This window comes from Falco peregrinus, chromosome 3, assembly GCF_023634155.1.
Source record: "Falco peregrinus isolate bFalPer1 chromosome 3, bFalPer1.pri, whole genome shotgun sequence".
NCBI classification, from domain to species: Eukaryota; Metazoa; Chordata; class Aves; order Falconiformes; family Falconidae; genus Falco; species Falco peregrinus.
Genome location: NC_073723.1, coordinates 4,536,393 through 4,547,848, shown reverse-complemented (window position 1 = coordinate 4,547,848; position 11,456 = coordinate 4,536,393). Strand labels below are relative to the sequence as shown.

General features: G+C 43.4%; 1 protein-coding gene across 1 annotated transcript in view; it reads left to right on the top strand.

The window, feature by feature from the left end:
* The first annotated feature begins 588 nt into the window (after positions 1-588).
* FAM135B (family with sequence similarity 135 member B) overlaps positions 589-11,456 on the top strand; it is a 219,134-nt gene continuing 208,266 nt past the window's right edge. The window contains exon 1 of the mRNA XM_005239481.4: positions 589-763. The gene's annotated coding sequence lies outside the window, so the exon portion shown is untranslated. The remainder of the gene's footprint in view (positions 764-11,456) is intronic.

Genomic DNA, 11,456 nt, shown 5'->3' with positions numbered 1-11,456 from the left:
CAAAAAACACCTTTACACAAGAAGACAGTAAAATCCTACTTTTCAGTCCTGTGTTAAAGAAAAGAGTCTTGACCTTCAGTTTAAAAAAGTTTCAAATTGCATCAAAACAGGAACTTTGAAGATTATTACCCTCCTCAGTTTTACTGTTTCATTCATTTCCTTATAAAAATGCAAGGCATCCCTGAAATGTGGAGCTCTGGCCTCCTAGAAGCTGGTGTTTGATCTTTGCAGGGCAGCGAGCTCCTTACCCCGAAGTGCAGAATGCAAACATTTCAGATGCGTCGCTCCATCTGTTTTCCCAGAGCCCAGCGCTGCGCCAAGGAGTGACCTCCATCCTCCCCACTGCCACTGTCCCCCTGGAAGAGCTCTGGGGTGAAATCCCCGTGCTGGTACATGGAGGGCCGTTGGGCCGTGATGGGTGCTGAGGTCTGGGTGCTGGGGCAGCTGTTGCGCTGCTGAGAGGTACTGCCTGCCGCCGCCACTGAGTTGGGTAACCATAGCAACAGCATCACCGCCAGCATCCTCCTCCTCCTCACTCGGCTCTCCTCCTCCTCGGCATCATCAGGAGCAGCAGCAGCAGCAGCAGCAGCCCTGGCAGGAGCCAGAGCCCGGCAGCCGAGGCTGCAGCCAGCTGTCTGCTGTCCCCTACCTGCACCGTCACCCAGCCACAGCACTGGCACCGGCCCCGCTGCTCCCCCGAGGGGGGAAATAGGCGAGAGGGAGCTGAGGGAGGTGCACTGCAGAGGGATCCCAGACAACCCAGGTAAGAGCTGTGGGGCTGCTCACAAACTCCCCGTGATCGATGTGGTGTGTGCCTGGCGTGTGTTTGCGTGCGAGTGTTTGTTGCTAGTTTTCCAGCTCTCTCCTTCCAACGGCAGTGTGATGACAATTCAAGGCAAGCATGTTTTCCGATTCATGTTTCCCTTCTCTGCCATACTGTCCCTCTCCCTCTCCTCCACTCAGATACATAAGGAACAGTAAATAATATTTTAAAAGGTCGGTATAAAATGGGGTGATTGGGGAACCCAATGTGATCAGTGTTGAACAGCTGTGCTTCCAAAATAAAAGTGGACAGCAGCAGCAGAGCAAAGGTTGACACGGTAATTAATAACCCTTAAAAAAAAAAAAAAATATCATGCGACAACGCACTTCTGTCTCTGCCCACTCCACAAATAAATCTCTCTCATCATATTCAGCAGAGAGCTGTAAACCAGAGAGGTGTATGAATAGCCAAAACTAGAAACCTGACTGTAGCACTGTAGTCCACAACTAGCACATTTACCTTAAGTGCTTTAAAGCCAGACTAAATCATTGCAATAATAATACAATCATAGCTGTGAATATATATTTGTAAAAATACTGCTCTTAAACCTTTACACCTTCTAAGAAGAAAAAAAATTTCTTTTTAAAGATATAGTAGGTGTGATGGCCAGGCAATAAGAGATGCTCACTTTACCTCTGTGTGAGAAAGCATGTACTGGGTCCATTTAAAAGGGTAGGAAGAATAGCTCTAATGCAAAGGCATATGGGGACAGTCCTTGTCATGTTAAAAACAGAAGAGATCTAAAGCTGTGGAGTGTCCTTGTGCAGGCAAATATATCTGGATGAGTACGTACATGTCTGAAGAGCATGAAGGGAGAGAGGATAAGAAGTAAGTTTAAGCTAAGTGGTGTTTGCTATGTAATGACTGCAGAGAGCTCTTTCCACTTCCACGTAACTATTTTGATCTATTTATCTATTTATTTATTTATTTATTTTGTCAGCAGCAAGGAGAAAGAGAGCTGCTGCTGCTGCCGTCTCTATCTCCTTCTGTAAAGCCCTGTTCTCACTGTCTGGTGTCCTGATCTTCCCCTGTCCTCCCCAAATCACCCTTGTCTATGTGGCTGGAAATGCCGCTGGCTTTAATGATGGTAAGCATTTTAATAGAAGGCTTTTGAGCCCATCCCATGATATAATACAGTTATAATTCTGCTTCCAAATTATACTGTGGGGACAGTCTGAGTATGACCCAGTGCCATATATGAACAATATAGTAAAGACTAAGAGCCACTTGTCTTTCATGTTAAACCTGATTTGAATATCACAGGGCTTTTTGGTCCCAATCCTGTGTTTTGCTACTACTCTGCAGACCCTTCTAAAATCAGCAGGAGCTAGAAGATAATTTGAGATTATAAGTATAGAACAGAAGGCAGAATTAGGCCCATCTTTTCTCTCATTATAAACGTCATCCTTCTGCAAGCTACTGGGATAAGGGATTTGGGTAGGCAGGACCTCATTCCCAGTCCTTATGCAGAAGTGCTGTAAAAATTACCTGGGAATTATGTTACATCCCAAGGGAACTCGATAGGATGACGGATAGAAAAAGAAAACACAAGTATTTGGAATCAGTGCTTTGATTTGCAAAATAATTTCTTTAGGAACCTGACCTTACCATGACAACAGGTCTTCTCTACAAGGGGCTGTTTGATCCATGTTAATAACAGTGCTCGCAGACACCAAGTTTAACTGAAGAGGATGATTTTGGATACTTATATTAATTAAATCTAGGCACTGTAGGGCTACAGTCCTCAGGACACTACACTAGCCTGGCTGCATTACACGGTGTATTTCTGTGTAAGGTTTGGTGTCTGTTTCAAATCTAGAGAATATTTCAATCTTGCAACTTCTCTTTTGAAATAACCGAGAGGGAATAAAGTGCCTGTAAAAAAAGCACAAACCTAATCATGGCGCTGAGATACCTGTAACAGAATCACAATGCTGTTTATACATGTTGCAGAGATGTAAAGCACATAATCAAGGGGCACCTCAGTAAGACGTGGAGCAGCCAAGCAGTGCAAACAAATGACTGAAGGTCAAAGGGCTTCGGGGATTACACATTAACACCTCGTGAGTATTCTTACATAGGCTTACTTTGCTGCTAGTGGTGGGCAGATGTTTATGGGGAAGCCAGACCTCATACATCGACTTTTGATTACTACGGGGCTGCAAAACTCCTCTTAGAAATGACTCTGGGAAAGGCAGGCGAGGCTGATGTTTTCATGAGCACTGGTTTGCCATAAAAACCCTCTGGGAAATGGCAGGCACTGAGTCTGATATCAGTGTAAACGGCAGGGATGTTCCCCACCTCTGATAACCGAGTTCTGATGTTCGGTGCCCCCCAACCCTGCCCCTCTTTCCCTTGCTTAAACTGGAAAGCTAAAGAAAGATTTTTTTTCATTTTGCCTTACAACTTGTTCTATTATATTTTATTTGTTTAGTAATGGAAGGGAACACAGTCTTTCCCCTGTTTTGTGCATGGCTGTCAAGAGCTGGTCTGTTGATGTCCACTTAGTGTTGTTCACTAGCACCGTTCTAAGGAAAAAAGCTATTTTTGTATCTAATGATATTACTGAGCATCTCTTAAAATCTCAATCCTTATTTTCATTAGTCACCCACTGTGTCTCTTGGAGCTCGGAACAAAAGAACACTTATACAGTAGTTGCTGTTCAAAAGTCAGCGTTTGCCAACAGGTTGAGACAGAGATTTCTGAAATGCTGCAGTCAGGGCTTTTTTTTTTTTTTTTTTTTTTTTTAATAAGGAAGCTGCCGTTTTCCAGATCCTATTCTGTAGTAACCTGAGGCAAGAGTTGATTTGATAATGAATGTTGTACCTTGCATTTAGTTTAACAATGCTATTCATTTTATTTTGAGGCTATGTGTAAACTGCCATTTATTACTCCATTCAATAATCACACTGTGATTTTCCCTGTTGCAATATTGTAATTTTTTTCCTTTACACTGTATGGTGATTGTCTAGATTTGGTGCTTAATAAGACAGACATGTAACTGTGGAAAATAAGTTTTCTCAGTGAGTAGGGAGAGGGTGAGAACTTTACATGAGAGACTGGACATTCCCTATCTGCTCGGCCCCCTTGAAATTAGCAGGAATTGTGGCCCATCCATACCTGATAAGGAAATAATATTTTTTTGCCGATATTCTTTTTTTTAAGAGGTTATTCTGGTCTTGGCAAGTTCTCCTCAAGTCTAAATCATACCCATGCTCATGTAATACGGATCTTTGTGTGCACCTAGCAGATACCCTCACCAGCACTTGAAAAGGTTATAATTCCTTTCTAATCTATTGGCTCAGGTAGTGAAAGCTCTTGACCTCTTTGCTCAGCATCCCCTGGGGGATGCTTTCTTGCAAGGATTAAAATGTTCCCCCGTCCTCTGCCCCCCAGGTGGTGAGATAGACTGCGAGTCTGTGCTTTCCTGCAGCACAGCATTGAGAAAAGTGTGTCTAAGCATGAGTAGTGCAGGTGTCTCACTTTGTGAGTATTTCTTCTGATCTTCCCTTTAACCAGTTCCCTTCCTTGCATGCTGGCAATGCCTGACATGCTGCAAAGCACCCAGGGCCTGTGATGTGGCATGACCTTTGCTAACACTGCTTCAGGAGGTAATGGGCTGAAACTACCTGGAGCGGTTGTGGCTACTGAGCTGATCAGAGTCCTTCTTCAGAAGGTCAACACCATGAAATGCCTGATCTCAACTTGTCAGGTGAGTGAGTCAGAAGTTGGCTTCTCCAAATCTTCCAAATCCAAGAAGATATGATTTTATTCTTTCTCAAATCCTGTTATTAGTGCCTGCAATATTAAGGACTCTGTTATTCAGCAGTTTTACTTCCTCGTTTCACCGCAGCAGACGGAACATCCAAAGTGTAAAAGGGAAAATTTCTTTCTTTTCTACATTCAGATGCTGCTGACATCCATGTGTTGTCCCAGGTCAAAAGAAAATCCCTTGGAGGGGAGTGGGTGTTCTCTCTGGTTCTCCTACAAATCTGCCACATATACCATGGCTTTTTCTGCTTCTCTATTGGGTTCAGACTTGCCTGGTTGTGGTTTCTTTGTGTCTGGAGCACCCACAGCCCAGATGTGGCTACATTTCAGTACAGAAGTAAGCCATTTTTATGGCTGTGTCAGGTAAAGAGTGATTCTGGTTTTGCTGACATCCACAGAGAAATCTAAGTTCATCTTCTATGGACATAGAAGGGTCCACAAAGTTTACTGCTCTTACTACATGTGAGGCACTGTAGGTAAATGCAATATCCTGACACGTTCTTGATATGTGTTTTCTTATCCTTAGTATCATAGGTATAAGACAGCCTAAACAGTAGTTTGACCATCTGCTGGTATATATTCTCACCAAATTCTTGCTTCTGTACTTTCTGATCTGTGACATTTGTTCTTAGCTATGTGGTGGTGTCATGGATAGGTCAGACCTTATGCATCCTATTGGGCTTTAAAGGTGGAATTGCAGTTATTAGTCATTATACAACAGACCCCTATTGATAATGCATAGCAGTGCTGCTACAATACGTTGGTGTCACTCTCTCTTGCATGGAAATTTCAAATTCTGACCTCCTGGTAACAGCACAACTTTTAAGGATTCACAGCATGCAGCACAATGACAAGTGGGACTTTTTTAAAGTAACTGGGCTTGGTAGAGGGACTACTTGTGTTATTAGGACCCCAATGCCACCATTTAGCAGCCTGGGGAGCAGCAAGCTCTTTGTCCAGCAAACAAATCTCTACTGTAGTATTACTATCCAGATCTGTATGACTGGGAAGGAATCTGCCAGCATCTTCTAATGTGTAATTTTGGTTCCTCACATGCTGCCAACATTGCACTTATTTCTGAGGCTAGAAAGCCATGTTCAGTTACCTTTTTATGGCCCAAAAGAACATGAGTATTACTTGGAGGATGTGGCTTGTGTGAAACATTGTTTGTATCTCTGTCAGTTTGTCAGCCCATGCTGCCAAAACCACTGTGGCAGTAGGAAAAGTAATCCTATTTTCTGAGAATGATTTAATGAAGAACACAGCAAAAAGGACCAGTATTTCCCTCTGAGTCCTCTACAAGTGGGGTGTTTCAGTATGAAAGTTTCCATCCCTATTATATTATCTCCTTCTCCTTTCCACTCATAGCCTCTGGGGTTTTTTCGGTGGCTGTGACTTGTGGGCAGATGATGCTTGTAGATGGTGTAACCTCATGGTCTAGCTAAATAGGCCCTTGGCTTGTGAGTGGTAATGTCTTTGGGGACATCTGCATGAAACAACTGCCGATATTGTGTTTGCATAAGAATGTCTCTCACTTGTTTTAGAGGTGATGGGGAGGCATGGGGCAACATACAACTATGGGAGATCATGCCCCTTTGCATACCACTCTTCTGGATTTTTGTGGCCTAGCAAAATTTGGGGGTTTACTGGTATTTTGGCTTCTGCAGAGGACTCAGACTCTGAGCTACAGGGTTTGAGCCTATGATGCAGGCTTACTAGCTGCCAATACCTGTAGCAACTGCTCACCCTCTGTGTGATCGAGTACCTGAGTTCAGCAGGCACTGGCTTACATCTGCACAGCTCTTCTGTGCTATTAGGACCCAACTATCCCACATCTTAAACATGAGGATCTCTATGGGACAAGGCAGATGGATTTCATTACAGCCGAGCAGCATCTACTGCTGCGATTGAGTCTTCTTACAGGTGCTTAAAGAGTACACTGCACTGCATAAATCTATTCTACATCACGCAGCAGCACAGACCTATTTATTTTCTTTGCCTGCTTGTCTTGGTTCAAAATCCCAGCTGAAAACTTCTCTTTTCTGTCCATGTCTCCTCATTGTTTTGTCTCTGTTTCCCTCTCCCTTTGCAGCTGGGTTTAAGCTAAACTGTGTGAGGATACAGTTTGCTAGGGTAGATGTTAGAGAAAATAAAGTTGCATTGTATTGTGTTCTAGAGCGCTTTGCTTTACAGTGACCCAGCCTTTTCACCGCTGGGGGCTATAGGATGCTTGCCACTGACCTCAGAAACAGCAGGGTTCATCCCCATGCACAAAAGTCTTTTCAGAGCAAAAGATAATGCACAAGGCTGTGAAGAGATTGTTGTTTGAGAAAGGCGTGGAAGCCTGAACCCCGTTGGTCAAAAAGCTTTTGTTGGCTGCCGTAGATGGATCAAAGTCATGCTGCTGTTTTAGCCTGGGATGTCACAACCGCCAGAACGTTCCTTGTCTTTGTGTGGGGAACCGAGCAGCAAAGTCAGGGGCATTGAGAGGCAGAAGAGGACAGCGTAGAGATTATTTCAGCAAGGCTACTCTTTTGTGCAAGAAGTCAACAACTGCAGGTTGGCTCAAAACAGAGTTCTAGAAGGTTATTTGAAAAGCCCTTAGATATGTTCTGTCTTTTATGGTGGGAAAGGGAGGAACAGATTTTGGATTGCGTCAATTCTTTTGTCTTCAGAGGGAAGAAAGATTGTTGTTTTTTTTTAAAAAAAAAGGCAAAAAAACCCCTAGTGAGGAATGATCAGCAGACTCCTGCTAATTTTTAGTAGCACTGTAAATTAGGCCTTGTTTTCTTTAGGTGACTTGCGTCGGTAGTGGGTGACATTACTGCTTTATTAAACTTGCCATGCTGAGTAGCTCATCGGTTTAGTGTAGCTAATAATAATACCTTAATCGAGAACCAGAAGGTGGGATAACTCGGCATCAGAAATTGGAATGCAGAAATAGTTGCTGCTAGTTGAACTAAAAATACACAACAGCATAACCCTCTTGCCGACAGCAGCACACGCTGAACGCACAGTGGCTCTGGCGGTGGGGAGAACGGCTTTCCTTTGTTTTCGGCACCTGCTAGATGAGCGGTGTTCTGTGGTTACCCGTGTGTGTGTGTGTGTGTGATCACCAAACTCTCCCTCAGACGTGCAAGGCCCCTCATAGCAAGTTAATTAGTATCCTTGGCAAGTTAATCATTGTCCAGAGCCATAAACAGACTATACAGGGTGAAACAGACTATGTAGGATGACTTGGAAAGCCAGTTTGTCCTAGGGTGGGACTATGTGACCGTGGTAGCACCCGAAGAGGTGGGAGTGACCTGCGGCAGGGACAGGGATGACAGACATGGCTACTCTGTTCTGCTGCTCCATGCTCCTGCTTGGGGATAAACAGTAGATGTCAAGATCCCTGCTGAATTATGAGCCTTGGAGTTATTGCTGCACAAGAGTTGTTTGTGCTCAAAGGGGTTTATTCATTTTTCTTTACAGCCTCCCAGGGCATACCCAGCCTCTCAACTTGGGCTTTACAAGGGTGAAATTTTGTTTTGTGATTTGTGACTCAGCATGCACGTGTTTTTTTTTTTCTGCTATGAACTTTGAAGTCTCCATGACAATAAGCTAAGTGTGGCCCAGATGTAGTGGTGATGAGGCACCCTGAAATAGGTTAGCTAGATTAAAATAGGACACATCTAATGCCAGAATCAGCAGTGTAACCTGGAGTATCTGCTGCATTGTCAGATGGCAGATCAAACAGGAGGAACTCACTGTAGATGAAGAAAGGTGCTCGACGAAAAGAGTTAACTGACTGTGTTGGGCACAAGTGATGAGACATTGTCTCCAGATAAAGGACACAAAAACAACATAGTGCTGCAAGAGTCAAGACAAGAAGCAAGGGCCGAATGCTGTGATTTAAAATTCCTGCATTACGTGTAACAAAACCCTGGTTGGGGTGGGAATCCTTCACTGCTTTAAATACAGGGACAACCGTGGCTGGGATAGGCGCAGGAAAGGATATGACTGTAGCTAGTTTGGTCACCACACCTGCAGGCAGAAGGAATACAACTGGCTCCGTGAGTACTCCTGCCCTGCTTCTCCTCCCAAAGTCAGGTCTCCGTTTATCATACAAGCACAGGTGCTTCCCTCAGAACAGAAGATGTCAGTATACTGTCTGAAGAACTATAGCTAACAGAACTGGTTTTTAAAAGATTCAGCCTAGAGGTAAGCCCTTTCCTCAATGCACCTGAAATTGTCTTCTGCCTGATTTCCTTCTGTGCTGTATTACAACCAGTAAATCTGAGGCATCAGTCTCCCTTGTGTCTCATCTGACACTCTTTGGAGTCATGGGAATCAGCTGTAGACAGGCCAGGCAAAGCACAGAGGTTACTTCTCTCACAATAGCCACCTCTTGTGTGGACTTCTCTGGGCTGAGGTTACTCTGGATAAAGGGAGCAGCAGGAATAACTGGCTTGCTTGCCTGCCCTTCTCAGCCAGTCTTGACTTCTTTCTGGGACTACTATTCTACCTACTGGTTGATGAAGTAAATAGGAAAAAAGCCATTTTTGTTCATAGGATAGGTTTGTAGGATAATTCCCATTGGAAGGGACCTCAAGTGCAATCACCTGCTCAAGTCAGAGTCACCTATGGGGTCAGACCAGTTTTCTCAGGGTTTTATCCAGTCCAGCTTTTTACCCATCCATAATGAAAAGTGGGTGGCCTGTAAAAGCTTTTGAATTGTCAGAACTAGGGTCAGCAGGAGCTTTCAGAGAGAGATGGTTTTGAGAGAGAGAGGAGATCTGACAGCACACGCACAGAGCATTTCCATGAGGACTTCTGACCATGGAGATACCCAGAGGAAGCTGGCAGAGACTCTGAGAGTGGCATGCAGAGCATGACAGAGGTGAAGATGAACTTATCAAAAGCATCCTTGGGTTGTCAAGGGCAAGTTTATTCCTAGACATAAATGGCTTCCTCCAGGGACTTATGGAATACGTGTTGTTGCGAGGAAAGTGCCTACGTTTTTAGTGAAATGGGTCTGGCTTGCCCTGCTTCTACACATGGCAGATGACTCTTCTGGGAGATAATGCCTCGGGTCAGTGATTTAATTATGTCTGGTTTGGAAACCTTTTACCATACGTGAGATAACTCAAGGCTTAAAGAATGGCTTTTGGAAGAATCATCTGTTCAGCAGCAATAATCACCACTTACTAAGAAAATATCACCTTACTTAGTCACTTCCCTCTTACCCATCTTCCCACCAAAGGCTCAGTTTATAAAAGCTTTACTTTCAGGACCAGTGCCACTGATAAGCAGAAACCTTTCATAATAAGAACATTTAAAAAAGAGTTTGACGACCAATTATATAAATGTTTTCTCTTTTGTAAAACAGCTTGGGACTTGTAAACATACTGGGTCCACATCTCTCTAAATAATTCATAATGATGAATTATTTAGTTGCGTAAGCTGTGTTTTATGTAAGGAAATGCTTTTCTTAATGTGAGGAAAACGCAGATATTTTAGATAATTCTGAAAGAAAGCTGCCATTTCACTCTTTTGCTTCTGTTTACATTGCAATTGATTTTTTTCATGAGTGTGTTCTTCAGGAGTGGCTGATACCAGATCTGTAACATGTCAAGGTGACTTCCTCAGCAGCAAAAATCATAAAACCTTCCAGTAGAATAAGGCTTATCAGAAGTCAGGCAGTCCATTTCCTATTGTAGATGTGCAAAGGGCAAATTTTAGAATAATTTTTTATTTTCCAGATGAAATTGGGGATGACAACTTCAAGCCATGGGAGAGGAGTAAAGGTGAATGTTGTTACTGATGGAGTCTTTTGTACAATGCTTTCATTTTTGACTCTCATTTGTGAGATTAACTTGAATTTTTTTAATCTTTATATATATATATATATATATTTGGATAATTCTCTTGCATTTTATTCTCTCTCCCTTTCCTTCTCCTCCCTCAACAACAGATGATTTTGAAGACAGCATGAATGAAACAAAATGTTGGCATGGTCTAGCTGGATTTCCTGACAAGATAAACATTAAGTTAAATGTGAGACATATGCCTTAGTGTGTGACAGTAATTTTATAGGTTCTTTTATATGTTATGGTTGGCAAAAGAATCCCTGTAGCCAATTCTGGCTAGAAAGTACAGTATTTCTTAGTCTTAAGACAGGCACACGATCTAAAACGAGTATATGCCACTAGCTATGCAGCTTGAGCGGCAGGGTGGATCTTGCTTATGAGTAGTTTCCATTCCAATACATTTTATAAATGGAGATGGTTATTCAGCCATGGTGCGTTTGTAATAGGGATGATGGTCTCATTATCAGCAGTCCTCTTTTCTGCCTTCATCAGACTTTTGCTGTTAAACTGTCTGGAGGCATTGTAGCTCCATTGACTCCCACTGTGGAGTACAGACTTGCATCGGGTGAGCATATTTCCTCTGATGGTTGCACACATACAAAATCTGAGGGATATTGGCTCCAGCTCATCTTGTGAGACATTAGTTTGTTCAGCCAGACCACTGGAGCAAGGATGAATGCCATGTCCCTCTGCACCCCCCACCCTGCCCTGATTTTGGGGACCACTTACACTATCTGGGAGCTCTTTGAACTCCAATGAAGTCTTTTCATCCCCTCCCCCTGCCCCAACCTCACCTTTTTATGCAAGGATCTCCACAAAGAAATGCTCTTGCTAGTTCAGGTACGGGAAGATGCAGGCCTGCCATGGTTTAACCTCAGCTGGCAACTAAGTACCACGCAGCCACCCGCTCACTGCCCCCCACCCCCTGCAGCGGGATAGGAAGGAGAATTAGAAAAAAGGTTAAACTTATGGGTTGAGATATGATCAATATAATAATTGAAGTAAATGAT